We start from the raw sequence: 19189 nt of genomic DNA, 5'->3' as shown, positions 1-19189 counted from the left end.
AGAATCAAAGGAGATGGGGATATGTAAGGTGCTTTGTTCCAGAGTTAGTCATAGCTGCCTTGGCCCCTGCTCCTTTACAAAAGCTCCTCCCCAAATACTGTTTTGGGGAAGTTTTGTTAAATTAGCTCTCTAAGACTAATCCCTTTGTCAGGGATATTTGAAGAGGGGGCAACAACATAACCCAGAGGCTTTAGAACCAGAGTGGACAGGGCACTGCAGTCCTTCAATTTTGAAGCAATGTCCTCAGGAGAAAGCTCTACTTTCTATAGCACCATCTCACCCACCCCCGACTCCACCCACACCTGGGTTCCCTTCCCAGCCACCTGAAATTGGTGGCATGTCACTTGGCCTGCTTCCTCTCTACCTGTGCAGTCCCTCACTGTTGTGATCCAGGGGATGCCCCCCAGTTAGCCCTGCCTCAGGCTCTGTTCTCACAGAAAGGCTACCTCAAAGAGTCCTGTCCCACTTGGGATGTGCATCATGGCAAAGAATGGTGACATGCCCCGTGGCCACCACTGCCACAGCCCAGCTGAGTGCCCCCTTCCAATTCATAGCCTTTGACAGCCATCGAAAATGTGGGATCTAAGTGGTTTCAGTGATAGATTAAAGAGCCTCTCCTGTGAAAAGATGCCTAAATCTTCGCTGCCAGCTCACCTACTCAGAACTTTTGCATTACTAAGACCAGAGAGACTATTTGAAGGTCTGTGTAAAGTGGTCGCTTGTGCCACTGTGGCACAAGGAAAGCGCACTGGCTGAGGAATCTGGGTGTAAACCCCAACTTTGCCATTCACTGTTTAGGTAACATTTCGGCAAACTGCTGAACCTGGTTTACTCATAGGCCAAACAGAGATGCCGATGCCTTTGCACAGTTGTGAGGATTAAACAGAGCTGCACATTGTAAAGTACCCAGCCCACAGGGGCTGCTCTGAAGGTTTTTTCTTGCTTCTCTCTCACCAGAGAAAGACCATATTATCTCAAGTATGACTGACTCATTGAAGAGGGTTAAAATTTTTTCCGTTAAAAGGCCAATCACTTTTCTGCCTGATCATTTCAATTCAGGTATTAAGCTGTCCAAAGTAAACAGATTAGTTTGCAGCGAGGATCTCCCACAAAGCAGAACTGTTTGGCAGTCGGTCTGCCACCTATTACCCTCCGCCACCCCATCCCCCGACCCCCAGTCCAATCCCAGCCTAAGGGTCAAAGGAAAAGAGCCATCAAGTTTTGTCTGTGATTTTTAGACACCAAATAAGGATTATGAGAGAAATTTCTCATTCATGAAACTAAAACTATCCTTTTTCCTGGGAAGCCCTCACTAACGGAGAGGTTCATTTGATTTCCTGGTTTATGATTTATATTGAGATCATTTGTGTCTATGTGTGTGTTTCAGAAGTAACTAATCCAGTATAGCAGAATGAGTTGGCTTAGTCTGTAGTGGCCAGTCTGTTCTAAGTATTTCATTGATTATCTCAAATCCGGTAATTGTTTGTCCATTTGGTCAGAGGACTCATTAAGACAGCCAAAATGACAAGCTCTACAGGGCCATGGGTCCCCTTTGTTTCCTTATGCATAGATAAAACATAGAGGACTTTACCTTCAAAGAACATAGTGACTGGATTTGAAAAATCTTAAAGAACCACTGCAAAAACTTAGCTACTATTTGCAACATAAATGTTACCATCTGCTTTTTTTAGTTTTCATTCATATTTAGTAGGCTATGTTACACTTAAAAGTGAAAATATATCCAGACACACCAACACCATTAATGTCTTATTGTTATTTATCTAATTTCCTTAACTTAAAGCTGCAGACAAGTTTCTACAGTAATGACAAGACTGTAAATATGAGTACGTTATATCTTTAGTTCTAAAGGACAAAGCTATATGTTTTTGTGCTTTCATAGTACATTGCTTTAAAAAAAAAAGATTTCTGCAATTCATTTGAAAATACCTGTTACTAACTTTCAAAGTAATCACAAGAAGGAATTCTTTCTGCCCGAAATTGGTAGCAGTGACAGAAATACAAGTCATAGCAGCTTTTTAAATCAAGTGTAATCATATTGGGCTGATAAGGAGCCCTGTCTTAACAGAGTAATTGTAGGTTTCAAATTTTCTGGGACCATCTTGATTTTGAATTGGGTACAACAATGCCCTGACCCATTGTCAACTCTGTATTAAGACTAAGTATTCCATTTTCTGATTCCAAAAAGATGTCAGTATACAGTTCAATTTAAAGATAAGCGGCACACACAGTTCTTATAAAAAACGAAAGTATCACTGTCCTAACTTATCTTTCTTGAAACTGCAGTTTTCTGAAGTCTGTTTGCTTAGATCTATGATATCTCTGTAATGTTTCCAAGTTCAACGAGGAAGATTTTTATTTCACCCTCACAAAATATCTCCTTATCCCCTTTGACTACCCTAAGTGGGTTTATCGTTACACAGTCTTTAATTTAAGGGGTTCAGATAAAAAAACAACTGTTCCTCATCTCCAACTCCAATTTTCTAGAAAGACATTTAAGTCTTCAACTCCTGGGTACCTGAAAAAAGCAAACAAGGTACAGATGGCTGGAATTTCTCCTCTTAGCATTGGAATGAATCTTTTCTTATAGCAATGAAAACAAATAGAAAAATGCTTAATTTTGTGCTGTGAATGAGAAAAAAGAAAAAAACAGTCCTTGAATATTTGCAACAAAAGACCATCACTTGCTACTGGAATTGACGCTGGATTGAAAAGCTGAAGTTTGGAAGTAAAATAATTTTGCTACTCTCTAAATATTTTAGTAGCTTAAAAGTACACTGAAAAAGAAAATACACATATTCCCCTAGCAGTGCACACCACTCGAGGTAATATTTGCACACTCTTATTTTGCCATAGTGTAGATTTTCTCCCTTCAAATGAAAACCTACATAAATAAACTCTGAAAAGAACAGATTGTTCCCCTCTTTCATCCTCATGTAAATAAAATATTCTGAGTGAACTGTTTCCTGATTACAAAATTTATGTCCAAGTTGTTTTTTAAAAAAATCAAGAAGCAATTATTTAATAGAACACATTCTATTAAAAGTTAACCAAGACCAACTAATAAGACTTTTAAAAAATGAACATATTTCAAAGAATTTTGTTCTCTTCAATAGTTGCATGAGTTTTTTTTTCTTTTTTTTTTTTTCAGGAAAATGTGCAAATATCAAGGTTACCTGGGTCTGCTGGTCACTTCTAGTTTTTGGACTCTTGAAGATGGTGAGTTTTGCCAATGATGCGCGGCTGTTTAAGAACCGGGTAGCTTTTCTGGCAATCACTCTTTGTGTGCCATCTTTTATAAAGGTGCTTCTTGTTGCTAAGTGATCAGTTGCTTAGAGACCAAATCATTTTAAAAAAAATATATATGTCAGGGGCCAACATAAAATTATAACCAAATTTTGTCATTTCAGCTTGCCCTCCGAATGTTTGGCTTTTGTAATAGATCGTAACGTACCAAGAGAAGCCAGTTACTAATCACAAATAGAAAACGGACCATGAGGAGGAGAAAAGATCTGTGCGTACACTTCCGTGACAGACAATAATGCCGCCGAGTCCCTGGGAGGGAGTGACATCTTCACGGGGCTCTCTGCTGAAACTTTGACTCCTCGTGGGGGTCTGAGGCATGTGCTAGGAAATGTGGATTTACCTACACGCATGTACCTGTCCCATGCAAACAAGTGCAATTTGGAGTATGAAGACCTAGGAAGTGTGAAGCTACTTTTGTCTTTTCCAAAGGAAAATTAAGAGGAAAACGCTACACGTAGGAAAATATTAAGTCAGATCTGAAGTGATCTTTGCCTTTAGCTAGATGTTTGTATGTGTGAATGACTGCCACTGCTTCGGGTCCAGGTGTGTATGTGCCAGGAGATGGGGGTTTGCCTACAAAGCAATTATTATCTTCTTCCCTGTGCTCAGGTATAGCCTTAACCAGGAGACAGCAGTCAAAACTATTGGTTAAGCAGGAAAGGCTTGGCCTTGGGGGTCTTTCTCTCCCCGCTCCTGGTGACTTAGCTCATTGATACCCTCCCCTCAAATTAACTGTTACTTAAGTATTACCCCTCCCAGGGGCAGGAATATATTTTTAAATGAAAGACTCTTATATTTCCTCAAGGTTCAAACGAATGACAGCATTCCAAGCTTCTTAATGGGTAAGATAGGTGATGGTTGGGAGCAAAATTAAGCGAGACACAACCCTTCACTGTGTAACACCAACCACAGCTCCCTCCTCCATCTCTTTCCCTACCTCCTCCATTCTTCATAGGTCTCTTTGGTCCCATCTTAGGTGAGAAGATAGCAAGCAAATACGTGGTCAAATAGTGCAGTTAAAAATCAAGCTAAGAGGTAAAAAGAGTACTTAGGATCTTACACAGTTTTTCCTTTACTAGCTTCCAAAGTGCTTGCCATTAGAGAAGACTTCTTGCCTTTAGCTTGATTGGTAAAGGACACACTGTGCAGGAGGTGGAGCCAGGGCTAGAGGCCGGGCTGGAAGCGTTGGGTGGGATGACAAGAGATCTGGTTCTCATTCACTCTCTAGCTCTGGTCACTGTCAGATTTGCATCATCTCATCACTCATTTACAAAATAGATGAAAGACCCACAACCAGTTTGAATTTATTCAGAGATACATGGCAGTTTAAAAAAAATTTACAGCCTGTGCAAATGGGATGGGGCCAATGTTTAGCAGAAATTCATTACAAGAGGAGATGAAACACTGACTTTCTCCAAGCCAAGCTATGAGCCAAATGAACACATGGCATTTGAGTGCCAGAGAACAAACTCAGGTAAGCGCCAAGCAAGCATTTTCTCTTAAAATCTCCTCCTCCTTTTCCAATCCCCCCCCCCCAATTTTTCTTTATTGCCTTTTTTTTTTTTTTTTTTTTGAGAAAGAAATGGAAGCAGAAAGGAAAGGGATCCAAGACAGAAGAATTACAGGTAGAAAAAAGCCAGAGAAATTAAAATTTCCAAATACGAGGTCGGTACTTAGGAAATGCTAGTTGACTAAAAGAGGAGGCCAAGGGGGAAAGAGGCCATGAACTCGACTGTATGTTTCTTGAGGCAAAAAGCACCTTATACTTTCTTTCCCCAATTCCAAGTACTTTGTACAGGGCTTTTGCATTTTGAACACAAATGCTCTTGTCAAATTCTGAGTCAAAGGAGGGGAAAAAAAGCAGAAAGGGTGGGCCTGAAGGGATTGCACTACTCCTTGGCCCTGTATCCCATGTGCCCGATTGCCTCCCAAGCCATGTGCTCTGCAGACATTTGTATTTTAGACCTCAATCTAAAAATAAAATTACCTGCCCTTTTTATCCATCCGTCCAGCTCTCTCTACTCCTTTGGTTCCAGTTTGGCTCTCCCCACCGTTGTGGCCATTTACTTTGGATTCTTAATTTCTACCTCTGGGGCATGAGGTTCCACATCTACCTTTTGGCTACCTCTTGCCTATCAGGAGGTAACTCAGGCACCATTCAGGATACCAATCCTTGGTAGACTTCAGGCTTTCACCTGCCTGGGTGGAGGTAGGGAAATGCAATGGTCTATGAAGGACCCACTCAGTTGTCAACACTGTGTGGCTGAAGGAAACAGGCTTGGATCCATGGGGGCTCTGCCTATGAATGTCCCAAATTAAAGCTTTGAAAGAAGATTTTTCACATGAATGAAACTGTTTGCACCAAGGAATGTGATCTGGTGCCATTTTGGGTCCTGGAGTACAGCAGACCACTTGTCCACAGGTACCTGGACCACAGAGCCCCCACAACCTGATCCCACAACTGCTGGACAGCTGCTCAGTCCACGCAAGCTCCATCTCCCAATCTCAGGAATGGAGGAGCAGCTAGGAACCCAGAAGTGTAGGCTCCTGCCTCCAGACCAGGAGATGGTACACTTAGAGACATCAAGCCCCAAGGCACCCTCTGCAGAAGTGGTTGTCACTGTAGGTGCCTTTCACTGGGGAAAGCAGTGTCCTTTGATGCCACTCCCAACTGAGCACCCAAAGATCCATCTATTGCCTACTGTCCAACTGCTGTAACTCCCCCAGGACTTGCTTCTCTTGGCCGAACACCCAAGATACCTTTTCTATAAGGTTCACACCTTAGCTAAGAAGTAGGAATTGTCTACTCCTATCCTGGGAAGGTTCCAGTGTAGTGGCCTGCAACTCTGTTCTTATTTCTCCAGGAAACTCCTCAGAAGAGGCCAAATGGCCTAGGAGCATGACCTGCTAGATAAGAATGGAGGTTGCTTCAAGTGTTTGAGGTCCTCTCTAGAAGGACTTCTGCATGTAGCCTAGAGCAGCTAGTAGAAGCTTGACTGCTACCATGCAAGACTGCTTTTTCCTAGCAGTTTTACCTTGCTGGGTGCCATTGTGCTGGTCAGAAAGCTACTCTTAGAAGCCAGGGCACCAGAGGGCACCAGAGGAGGGTCTGCCCTGGAAAAGTCACCTCCAGCAACCCAGCCCAGCAGCTGATATTAAAGAGTAGGGTTTGGGCAGTGGAGAGCAGCAAAGCACAACCACCTCCAGTTGAACTTCAGGGCAACTTTGGGAGTTGTGAGGTGAAGGGTCAGAGGGTCTGCTCTCCTGGGGACAGCTGCTCATCCTGGCCAGGGGTACTGCAACCAAGCTTGCCCTTGGGCTGATTGCCTCTCTGGACTTAAAAATTTTGTCACAATCCACAGAGATTTCTGGCATGCTAAGACCTGAGATACGGAGGGCTGGGTCAATAATGAGCAGACCTTAGGACTTGTGCTTATAGCTGCCTTCCCTGATCACAACTCCTCCTGGTCTCGCCGCCTCCTTGCAGTGATAAAGGCCTTAAGACATCACATTTCATCCTCCCGTTTTCAGCACATCATCACAGCGCTACTCAGCAAAAGTTCCTCTAAACACCTTGCTCCGCATCCAGATTGTATCCCAGAACTTGTGGGGGCACGCCCACCAGTTCTCCAATAATTACCTAAAGAGCAAGGCCAGACAAGTGTATTACTTGGGTGCTCAGGAAAGATTTGCCCTTGGACCCAGCACCAATGATGGGCCTGATCCAACTATTCAGGTAATGTACCTGCCTTGCTAGAACACCCCTTCTCTCCCCTCCCTCTCCCTCTCCCTCTCCACCCTGGCACAGAAAATATGGCTTCCGCCCATACCACTGTCCCAATGCTCTGGTCACACCAACACTCTGGCAGCCAGCCTGCCATTGGGAGAGCTACAGCATCCCCCTTCCAGGAAGCCCTCCAAGACACCTTGCTCTGACATGTTGAAGACCACAGTGAAGAGCCCACCAACTACCCCTGGGCTCCAGAGCAGGCACGTGTGTCCAACTCTTCTTGTAAGTTACCAGACATTCAAGGCAGCGAGCTCTTGGACTACAATTTGTGTGATAATTAACATAACGAAAGAGCAGAGCCTAATAAACAGCACCATACAGTCCAATTTCACTGCTTTTCTTAGAGAAAGAACCATGATGTTCTTCTCATAGATTGTCTGGCCCTAGTTGACCCTCTTCACAGCTGGTAATTTACCTCTGGTCACTGCCTCTGACAACATTCAGGCATTCATTGTACCCATCTGTTGAGTAGTTTTCTGAGTGAGCAAAGGATGGGGAGAGGGATGGGAAACAAGAGAAGGATATGCTGTGGTGGGGGAAATGTAGAAGCAAACCAAAGCCAAGTGTCCTCTTGAACCTCACAAGGTGCGTACATTACTGTCCACACTGAAAAAATTCCACAGTAACCTACTAACTCTGGAATCTCCTAATCCTCAAGAGAAAAATGGGAGATAATTACTAATTGCAACACAATTATAAACCAACAATATTTTTAGCAAAGTACAGTTAAACTGAGCAAAATTCTTACAAGTCAAAACTAGTCTCTATTCTCCTCTTTCTCTTGTCTGACTCACCCCTGAGTCCATCTATTCCTGTCTCCCTCCTCTACCTATACATCCCTTCAAGCCACCTCTCATCTGTAGGTAAGCACCCTCCCTCCCACCTTGTCTGTATACACCACTGCTGGGACAGACACACATCTTGAAATGCGGTGGGCTAAGATCAAGGTCAAAAAGCACTAAACTAAACTGCTCTGTCTTCAGGCATGTTTTGTTGGGTTTTCTCCCTGCCTTTAAGATTGATTCCTGTCTGAACCACAATCTTCAACCAGCAGGGTACAAAGTACTTCTTTATTTCACTCTGCACATAGCATTTCGAAGCCAAGTGTAAGTGTGCCTTAGCCGCCAGGCATGTCCAAAGCCCACTGTGTAAGGGCACCAGTCCTTCAATAGCTTAAAGGGAAACCTCAAAAGAACAAATGTTCTCCTGCTGTATGTGCTCCTGGCACCAGTCCCCTCCTCCCCATTCAGGGCTTCCCAACTTATTTTCATCCTGCAGGAGGTTTGTTGATCTGTAAGCATGGAGCAGGCATCCAGTGGAAGGGTTGATAAAAATCACCCAGAAGGAAATGAAAGGCAAGGAATCCACGCACAGGAGATACACTGGCCTACATGCAAGAGGTCGACACTTCACACCCGTGACATCTTGAAGGAGGTAAGCAGTGGCAGATTCAGAATACACCTCTAGCCTTTAGAAGGGACAGAAGGTGCTGCTCCAGTCTTGCTAAGGCTGGCTCCAGCAGAAAAAGCTTTCAGTTCATCCTCCCTATCATGTTCATCCGTGGGGCGGCATTGATAGAGCACAGGGACAACATGAGTGGGGTTTTGCCACCACATGTTCCTCCTACACATAAATCATCTAGATGACACTCACTCCGAACGAAAAATACCTCTAGGAATGAGCTAGAAAATTGGATCAGTCTTTCCTTACTTGCCTCTCCTGTTTTTCCCAGTCCCCTAGACCAACCCTAATCAAAATATAGAGAATTACAATGTTTAAGGAAAGAACCCAGCCTTTTAAGCCAAGAGAGAGTGGCTAACAGCTGCCGTGAGCTTAACATGATTGTTTCCAAGAGGCGCTGCTAAAGCAATGTGAACCTTGGTGCAAATCAGGGAAGGTCAGTTTTGAAGCAACCAGGAACTTGAGCCCACTTCAACTTAGGGCTTTTTATAATGCTGCTTCCGTGAGGGTGTTGTGAGCCTTCTCAGGTTCTTGGGCAGCTGTGGCTCAGACTTTGGTACCGCGGCTCTGCAGAAGGTCCCAGTTCCCACAGCTGCCCCCGCAGACTCCTCCTCCTCTCCTCGGCCCAAACACCTCTGCCCTAACTCTGCCCCAGCAGGTCTCCACCCTGCTCTCAAATGGCACCCCTCCTCCAAAGGGTCAGTTAAAACCCCCAAAGTGATTATTAAGCTGACTCCTGATTCTCCTCAATGATGCAGGGCTAAAACTGAAAGGAAACAAAAGCACCACCTTCTGGACATCCAACCCAAAGTAAGTCCAGGTCGCCAACCGATTTTATTGGCAACTGATAGGAAACTCTGGCTGTGTGCATCTTGGAGGTGGGGCATGAATTGAAGGTGCAATGTTAAGTTCAGTGCCTCAGTGAAATGATCCATGGGTGACTAGATTTGAGATATATATATATATATATATATATATATATATATATATATATATATATACGTGCTAAAGAGTATTATTGGAGTAAAATGTAGTAATAAAAATCTGTTTTCATATACTGATTTAGAAGCACCATGGATTTGACAAATCATCTCAAGGCTCTGGAGTCTGTTTTTCCTTAGCCTATCTCCCTTAAAAGTTCATTAACTTCTCAAGAGTAAGGACCATGTCTTACTCATATTCCTGTCCCTAGAGTCCTGATGCCTGTAGCCCTCAATAGTTGGGCAGTGAGTTTTGAAAGAATGAAACTGTTTACCCTTTGCCTTAAGTCCCCATCCGCTACCTTCCGTGGGTGTCCTCGCATCCTGACAGCGGAGCTGCCTGAGCTCTCGATCCTGCCGCATTCCCAGACCTGTCATGTCTTGATACAGGGATTCTTATTCAAGCAGCCACAGCTCTCCCACTGTCCAAAGTGTGGTACCAACTGGCTTCCCACTCCCAGTTGTCTAGTTTGGGCTTTGGTGCCCTGGAGCTGACCCCCAACTTTCCACAGTTGCTACTCAAGTCAAGATTCTCTACCATCTCGTACTCCTTGGGATTCCTCTGCTGAAACCTGGACTCTTGCACCTCAGGCTTCACTGCTGGGTATGGGGTTCATCTCTGATCCCCTTTCCTTGTTCTGGGTGAACTGTCCAGTAAGCTCTCCAGCTGCACCTCCTTACCCTGTGCACGCTCCTGTGGCCCCTACAGAGACAGCATTCACTTACCCCCCGTCTTGCTCCTCTGCACTTACTCTCCTCTCACCCTCCATCCCCCTTCCTTCCTGGGAACAGAAGCCCTGATCTGAATCTTTGGCCCAACAGCCCATTCCCTATTAAACTCAGACTATTCTCAATGGTGACAGCCTCCTCTCTGCCCTCAGTCTGGTTTCTGCTTTGCCCCTCTGATGGGACGCTCCCACCTCCATTTCCTGAACCCCTGGTACTGACCAGTTGTTTAAATCAAAGACAGGGGATTGCTGTGCCCTGTGTCCTCCCCTCCCAGCCAGCGCACCACTTAGCATATGGTCACAGCTAGTAAGAGGGCCCTGCCATCTCCCAGCCTTTCTTGGCAACCTTGAACACAACAAAGGGATCTGCAATATGGTGGTAACCCCCACCCCCACCCCCTACACACACACACACACACACACACACACACTTGACTCCAGCTTCTTGCCCTGTCAACTAAGCAGGGAGGGGTTGTTCTGAAATGAGTTTATTGCTTTAGAACTAGGGTTTGGGGTTAGTTACATTCTTCGTGGAAGGAGGGGTGGGGGTTCAGGTCTCTGATGAGATATGCTGAACTGTCTGGGGACAGTCCCACTTTCCATGGTGTTTTACTCATTTCAGTGGAGGTAATTTACTTTGTGCATTACTAAAGATACAAATCCTTACATTTTAAAAGCTTTGTTATACTTTATACCTATTTCCAAAAACATTTTAAAAGAATTCCTTCTCAAATCGTGAATCTGGGGAAAGGGGGCCCCTAGATGAGTAGGTGACTGGGCCGCTGCTATCCCGGCCCAGTTCTGGGCATGGAGCCTCTCAGGAGACCCTACACCTGACTTTTGCCCCAGGTTTCATATGCCAAGAGTCCTGCTCTCATCAACAGGGACATGAACTTGGCTCTGCTTGTCATCATCCTTGGTTCCTGCCCAGTTGAGGCTGCAAACCACCCTCCTACCTTTTATTTGGGTGGGTGCTTTGGGGCCTTCTGCCATGCTCACATGGCAGGTTTACCTGCAGAGCGCTCAGCTGCCCACTGTGCCCCCTTTCCTCTACACTCCCCTCAGACACTCAGGATCCCTGATCATCCTCTCCCCAGCCCTTGCCAGAAAGCTTTCCTGAGTCATTCATCTCTTCTTGTAAATGGAGGGTAACCCTGGCACCTACTCTAGAGCTATTTGCACTTTAAGCCTTTTTCCAGTGAATCAAGGAATAAAACCTTGCCCCACTGAAAGAATTTAGCATTAACCCTTGGGAGCTGGAGAAGTTTGGGAGAGGCTCTCTTCCAGTGCCCCAATATCCTATACAATGCTCCTGCTACCAGACCCAGCAAAGGCTGTGAAATCAAGCATAAACAGCCCGCACATTCCTCCACCATGCCCCTGGCCCCACTACCTAACTTCAGGCCCACCACTGAGTGAGTGGAAGGTGGACAGCAGATGTGAAACTGAAGTTAAGTTAAAGACCCACCTTTTGAAGGCCATCTTCCCTGGCAGGTCCCAGCCTGCATGAGCCCACATTCCCCTAACTCCTCAGAGCTTCTATGTATTTCACATTCCTGCTCAGTTTCCCAGGAACTGCCTGGGAATGAGGCAATGTGTTTCTCTTTGCACAATGCCTGGCACATAGTAAGCACTCAGTAAATACTAGCTATTAGTAATAAGAATAATAAATCCAGGATGGGAACTATGGGATGGTTGCATCGAGGCTGCTAGGAGTATTCGTGGACCGCGGTGGTGGTGGGCAGCTAAATTCTTAGCACGTAGTGGACTATTCATTTAATGTTTCTGATCCAGAGGGAGTTTCAATTCTTTAAAGTATTTTGGCTAAATGACAAGGATAAGAGTCCCTTATTATACCTAAATCTCCAGGAGAGTTGAAAAAAAGATTTTCTGTGGACTGGCTGAACATCCTGCTCAATACCTAAGATGGAGGTTTATGACAAAACTAGTCTTCTGTCTCAGCTGTGAGGATTCCGACTGGTCAAGTGACTTTCATAGGACCCACCTACTTTCTATGGAAGGAGGCAGGTCTAGTAAGATGTATGAAAAGTGTAAAACCAATTAACCAAGCAAGATTCTTGTCTAAAGCCAGGGAACAGAAAGATAAACTGCTGAGGTTCTGTCTCTAGAGTCCAGAATTAATCTTGCTGCCTTAAGCCCAGGTTCACAGCACTATTTTCTTCCCTTCTCATCCGCTGTCATGTTGCTCTGCCCATAGAGGTTGGAATTTTGCCTCCATTTCCTGAGACTCTCTGGATTTTCCTCTGGTCCTCTTGCACTGCCTTGACTTCTAGCCTGGAGCACAGGTTTGCTCCCTTGCCCAGGACTTGCCATGCCCCTGCCCTGAGGGCAAGAGCACAGCACCTAGGTGCAGGTGAAGCCCCCACTTCACTTTGAGCATTGCAAAGACCCAAAAGCATTGCCCCCAAGCTCTAGATTCGATAAAATTGGGTAGAACGCTGGCTACCCTCCCCACCAGATGACAGATTCTGTGTCACTTTGGTCCCATCATGCCTTATGACTGAGCCAGCCTAAGTTCGACAGAAAACTAGGTTGGAAGCAGATTATTTAAGACCTTAAAAGTGAAGGTATGGAATAGGGGTGGAGGCACTGCAGGTGCTTAAGCAGGGAATCCATATGATCAGAACTGTGCTTCAGGCAGTGGTGGTGGGCAGCGTGGATTGTGTAGGCAGAACCTGAAGGCAGAGAGACTGGTTACATGGACCCAGATAACTTGTGTGCAGTGAAAGGCTGGAAAGGAGGGGACCAATGTGAGAGATGGTTCAGAAGAACTGACATGGATTTGGAAAGTGTAGAGGAAGGAAAAGTACATTATTACATTAAACAACCAGACAATTGCAAAACCATCTTTTGAATGCTGTCTTCCCTGGCTGGCCCACAATCTCCTGGCTCCTCAGAGTTTCTGTTTTCTTGAGATTCCCACTCAGTTTCCCAGGAACCACCTGAGAATGAGGCAAGGCCACGTTAGAGGGGAAATGTTCATGCTAATAAGAAATGGGCAAAGGGACCAACATTTAGCAAGTGCTTATTGTGAACGAGCATTGGTGGCATTCATGGAACACGAGAAAAAAGGACCTTGCCTCAAAGAGCACAGGCCAGAATTCCAGCCTAGGGGCGTGACCCCAAGTCCTTGCCCTTTTTGCACTGCAGTTTCTCTAGAGAAGTAAGAAACAGCAACAAATCAGAGGAGGAAGATAACAACTTTGAACATGTCCAGGCTCTGGAAGGACAGATGGCAGTTCAGTCAGCAGTTAGAAATGTTGGCATGGAAATCTGAAAATAGATCAGGACCAGAAGAAACCAATCTGAACATCAGTCACATGGACATTATAATGGAAACTCCAGGATACATCAAATCTTCGACAAAGAAATGGAGATCGGGAAAGAAAGCTCCGACTAGAACCCTGAGGGACACCCTCAGCTTACGAACTTAATGAAGAAGCAGAAAAGAAGCCATGAGAGTAGAATGAAAACCAGGAGAGGGTCATTCAACTGGAGTCCAAGGAAGGCAGTGTGAAAACAGGAAAGAGAAGCCATCAGCTTAGAACACTTTATACTGACAAATAGATTGGGGGAAAAAAACCCACAAGAAAAGGCCAGAAGCTTTAGCAGTTAGGAACGCACTAGTGCTCTCCCATCAGTCAGACTCAGTCAGATGGCGGGCAGGGGAGCTTAACAGCAGCAAATGTGGACTCTTCTTTCAAGAAATTTGGCAGTAAAAGAGGAAAGAACTGGAAAAGGTTGGGTAGGGGTGGAAGATCCTTCTTCGGACCAGGATTGCACAGACTTAATCACTCAATTTGTATTCCCTGTGATGCTCAAAGAGAGAAATGATCCTCAACTAGATTATTTATTGGTCCCAGACAGACCATACTGTAGTAGCAACAGTTTTATAATACCTCCCTTTCAACCCCAACTCCCTGGTGGGAGTAACTTTGCAACCATCACTGGCTTTAAAGGAATAAATCTGTAATATGCTGCTAGATTCTTGGCGATCACCTCACCCAGCCTTTCGCTGCACACAGCAGCAGGAATGGATCAAACTGGCATGGGGCCTTGTAGATCCAAAAATCTATAGAAAGTTTTGAGCATTTTCAAAACTGGCCAATCATATCCAACTTCTGCAGATTTAGTCTGTTCCTTGACATTCCCCCTTTCTTCAGCCTTTGAATTGGGAAAGGGGCTGTCCAGAGGAACAGTGTTAAAAGCCAACGGGGAAAGGTCCCTTCAGTTAGGGCCACAGGTGCAGGGGCCGCATGAGCATGAAATCCAGCTCCTGCTTCCTTGCCGAGTTTTGTGTCCACCCAGATGGGACACCTTTTTCTAAATTGCACAAAGGAGTGTAGGCTAGTGGGGGCTTGCTTATACACTTAGGTTGGGAGGAGGTTGGGGTCCTTCTGCATGAGTGGAGAGCAGCTCTCTCCTCAAGAGAAGGAATTCCTTCCTGATGAGGGCCCTCTAGCCTAGTCCCCAGTGACCAGACTCTGACTCTCTGCCCAGCCTAGAGAGAGGCTGAGATTGCTGGGGCAGAGTGCTCCATGGGCCACAGTGGGCTTGGGGAGAAAGGTGGGCTTCTGGGGGAGCACTGGATAAAATAGAGGAAAGGGCCAAGATGATCTGCTGAGTTGTGGGAACAAGCCTGTGTTCGGTGCCTGCTTCAAAATAGTGTCAATACAGAATTTGTGCAAATTATTTTCAACACAAAATTAGCAAGTCTGAGCTGTCACCCTCCTCTTTCATGAGCCAGCTGAGGCCAGACTGTAAGAGGTTAAATCATATGGAAACCCTTATTTTTAAAATGGAGCTACATTTAGTCAAGAACCACTTATGCAGGATATGTCTTCTGCCATTTACCAGAGAAAATGTGCTTTAATTCCTTGATGCCAAAGAATGTCTGACACATTGTATAATGAAACTAGAATAATTGAGCTACTTGTTCATTACAAAGCTCTCCAGCTGAATACCCTAAATTCTTCAGTGGCTGAGTGGGCTTCCATTGAATTAACAACGTTCTTTTAAAAAAAATTATTTTGAGGTAGGACACAATATTTACAATAGAATTTTTTGTGAAGCACTACCAGACGCTTTTTACTCCAGGAAGGATTGCATATTTTTCTTTGTTGATAATGCCAGGGTGATTCAGAAGGACAAGTGAAACGTTAGCCAAAGTGTTACACAGAAGTCCAGACGAGCTTCACTCTGGCCGTCTTTCTCTCTGTTCTCTCAGATCCCTCAGGGATCTCCCTTGACATTTCCCTAACCTACTGCCCCTCTCTCATGGAGTTCCTGCCAATTGCCTTGCCTCCAGGTAACTGAAACACCAATTTCCCTTCGTGAGCTGGGGAGCCCCATAAAGGCAGAGGCCATGTTGCATTAGCATCCCTGCTGTCAAAAGCAGGAAGCAGAGTACATCATGCCTAGGAGGCTCTCAGGAAGGCACTCATGTTGGGTGTAGAGACCTGGGGTTAGGTGAGAATCTGTAAAATAAGAACAGATAAACCAAGTCCAAACTCAGAAAGACTGATGCTCCCTCCTTCCCGAGGGACATGACCAGTGCAGTCTCCACATCTTCTCATTTCCTGGGAAGATTACATGGATTGCCAGCCAGCTGAGTCAGGGCTGTCATGTCACATTCAGGCTGGCTTTGGGAAAGCTGGCCGTACGTCAATCACAAAGTTCTGGCAGCAGAGAAGTTTGGGGAGTGGAGAGAAGAGTGAGAAAAGAGAGAAGGGACACAGTGAAAACAAGGCAGGCGGAAGCACGTTTCCAGGAGCAGGGAAGTGTTTTAAAGATCACAGACCAGTTGAGTTTGAGGACAACTAAGGAAAGGCCCCCGGGTTTCAGGAAGTTGCTTCTTGATTTTTCAATTATTTCCAAAGAGGCAAGGCAGGAGCTGGCTGGTAGGGAGGAGAGAGGGGCTGAGCTGGGGGTAAGGGTGGAGGTGGGGCAAGACAAAGACCACACATTTCCAGAGCAGCTAGGTGGGCGGATTAAAGCTGGGGGCATCTATGTCGGATAGGCTGGGGAGGGAGTGGATGCTGGGGTTTTGTTTTAGTGGCAACCCTCTGGGCAGCAGCTATGACAAAAGAAGCCTCGAGAGAAAGAATCCGAGTAGTAGAGGGAAAGTACATTCTTCTCCGAGGGAGGAAATAGAAAAGAACGGCTGTAGATTTGATACTCTTCTGTGAATCTCCCTGTCCCAAGTTAAGATGGCAACCCGGGGTGACGGGATGGAGACCTCAGTCACTTCTTTGTAATATGGGCTGGTCAGTGGAAACAGCAAATGAGCAGTGATGTGGAGCCATTGACCATCAAAGGACACTGTCACCTCTCAGCTGGTGATCCCCAGGGTCATTCCATGGACCGGTGTCCTTCTCTGGTAAACTTCTCACTGCAGTACGGACAATGAGGTTGTTTTCTCATAGAGCTAAATTCAATGTAAAGGACTTTCCTTTATGCTGAGATTATAATCTTCACTTTTTTTGTTACTAAAATGTTCTTTGCTGAACGTGAAACAATGATAGTAGCTCAGAGTTTGGGTTTTCCCCTCAATGTCTTTATACAGCCAAAGAAAAAAATACTGTTCCTTGTGGGTACCCCCTCTGCCACCACCACCCTTTATTTTTCATACTTCTGTTTGTAAAATAAATTCTTAGGAATAATTGTTCTCAACCTTATGTTTATATACCTCTAAAATACAGTACAGTTATTTTACATGAAGTATTTCAGAGCACACGAGGAAAGATGTTTTGGGCTTGGTCTCTCTGGCCAGGATTTACCACTGCATGCCCATGCACCAGTTGCACCGTGAATTGTTTCCTGCAGGGCCCACCTTGGAGATGAGCAGGAAGTCCAGTCTTTTCAATTCAACTACTTCCAAAAGGATCGAGCGACAGCCCTTGTGCACACCCACTGCGGAGACACCCTTGAACAGGTATGTAGTAGGGACAGGGCTCATGCAGCCCTGGGACCCCAGAACTTTAGACCTGGAGGGAACTTTAGAGTTTGTCTTGTCATCTAGTCTGGATTATTCTGCCTGAGACCCTTTTTAAGGGAGCACATTTGCCCACGGTCACACAATTCACTAGCGACAGAGCCAAGACAAGAGAGAGGCCCAGTCTCCAGACCCCCAGCCGGCCCTCTACCATCTCCGCCTGTTCCTAGCTCAGAATTATGGCAACCCCCTTTCCCAACAGGCGAGACACAAGCCAAACAACATCAGCCTCGGCCCAACATACGAGGCCTGTCAGGTGGTATGTGGAGTAGAGCGCCGTTTTCTCCTTTGTGACAACGGCTGTTTGCCCCAAATGCATAATGCCTTCCTAATTGTGTGACTCAGAGCTGCTGCTGCTGCTGCAGCCCCCACCCCCTCCCAGAGGGGCTTCTCTCCTAACGGCCCAGGGTTCAGTCCGTAGTCCACCTCAGCCTCCACGATTTCAACAAGGCTTTCCTGCAAACGCCCCCATTGCCCTGCTCCCTCCCCGACTTTCCTACCCAGTGCCCACCCCCATGAGTGGCATCTTGCCTCTCATGAACCAAACTGGCTGAGAGTTCTGATTCTACTGATTGGCATAAAAATTCTCATAGTAGGCTGAAAGATCAGGAATTGCAAACAAGAACACCTCCAGGGCTGGCAGAGACCTAGCAGAGTCACCTCCTGCTGTGGCTATACGGGCCATTGTGGACATGGTGCCACAGGAACATTAGAACGGAGGAGGATTTAGGCCACTCTGAGCAATGGGGGAAGACCCAGGAAAGCTTCACAGAGAAGATATTTGAGCTGGGCCTTGAAGAATGAGTTAGAGGCAGAGAGAGGACCTTCCAAATCCAGCTCCCTGCCCCTTGTCATATACCCGACCCTGGAGAGCAAAGCAGCAGCTACAGAGGACACTAGGGTTAAGAGCCAGGGAGGACCCGCCAGCTGGGGCACAGCTACTGTTCGGGGTCGTGTAGAGCCCAATGGTCCTTCCTTGCTGATTTGGGCTCTGCCCCAGCTGATATAATAAGGTCATCTGTCCGCTAACTGTAAGCTGAGACTTTATGCTTAAATGCCATTCAAGTTACTTCATATTTTGGCTTATTTAGTTCACTTTTTTAGATTTTGTAGAATAAAGTTTTATTGAGCCCATGCCACGAAAAATTAAGTGTAATCAGTTAATATTTTAGCTGTCACAATGGCAAGTTTGACAAGTTAGACTGACATCTCACTACCATTTTTGCCCTTGGGTAATGATGTAACCACTTCATGGTGCATGGTAATATGGTTAAGTTTAGTTGGAGATACGTTGTGAGCATGTGTATCATGGAAATTAACATAAAGGAACCCAGAAACAGATTCTTTGTGGAAAGAGCATTCGTGTAGGAATCAGGAAGTCTTGGCTTCTCGCCCCAGCTCAGCTCCTGGTACTAAGTATCTCATCTCTAACTTCCACCCACTTTACTTTCTTATCTGCAGGAGGGAAGCAGTTGCCTAGGGTGGGGAAAGATGGAATAGATGGTTTCTAAGGACTCTTCCAGCTCTGCCATTTCTATGACAAAACCCAAGGGAGTTCTTTCTCAAACACTGGTTCAGAATGTTCCCTTCCATGCCTATCAATCTTGTGTAATATTTGCTCCTGAAACCCCGAATCCTTGCTTTCTCAGGAACTCTTACCATTAGTAGTTGGCTGACTCAAAAATTGCTCAACTGCGAATGCTCATTGTCCCACTTTAGCTGTTGCTGAGAAAGAGCCAGTGGGGCTGGGGAAAGTGAGCAAAGGAGCTGGATCTGGGGCAGAGAATCACCCCTGGGATAATGGATCACTGCTTTTCTTCAAAGTAGACAATGAGGCCTGAGCTGACTGCAGATGTGAGCTTGCTCACACGGTTAGCAGGAGCTGGGAAGG

The 19189-nt window shown here is 45.7% G+C and overlaps 1 protein-coding gene and 1 long non-coding RNA gene across 2 annotated transcripts in view; one reads left to right on the top strand and one right to left on the bottom strand.

Moving 5' to 3' along the window:
- Window positions 1-5898, top strand: part of LOC116664108 — a 109082-nt gene extending 103184 nt beyond the window's left edge. The window contains exons 3-4 of the long non-coding RNA XR_004320448.1: window positions 3170-3237; window positions 3429-5898. This is a non-coding gene — a long non-coding RNA (uncharacterized LOC116664108). The remainder of the gene's footprint in view (window positions 1-3169; window positions 3238-3428) is intronic.
- The window catches only part of LOC116664105 (aromatase), a 104284-nt gene that overhangs the window by 66114 nt on the left and 18981 nt on the right, over window positions 1-19189 (bottom strand). The window lies entirely within an intron of this gene.

Source organism: Camelus ferus, chromosome 6 (assembly GCF_009834535.1).
Source record: "Camelus ferus isolate YT-003-E chromosome 6, BCGSAC_Cfer_1.0, whole genome shotgun sequence".
Taxonomy (NCBI): domain Eukaryota; kingdom Metazoa; phylum Chordata; class Mammalia; order Artiodactyla; family Camelidae; genus Camelus; species Camelus ferus.
This window is presented reverse-complemented; position numbering and strand designations above follow the sequence as displayed.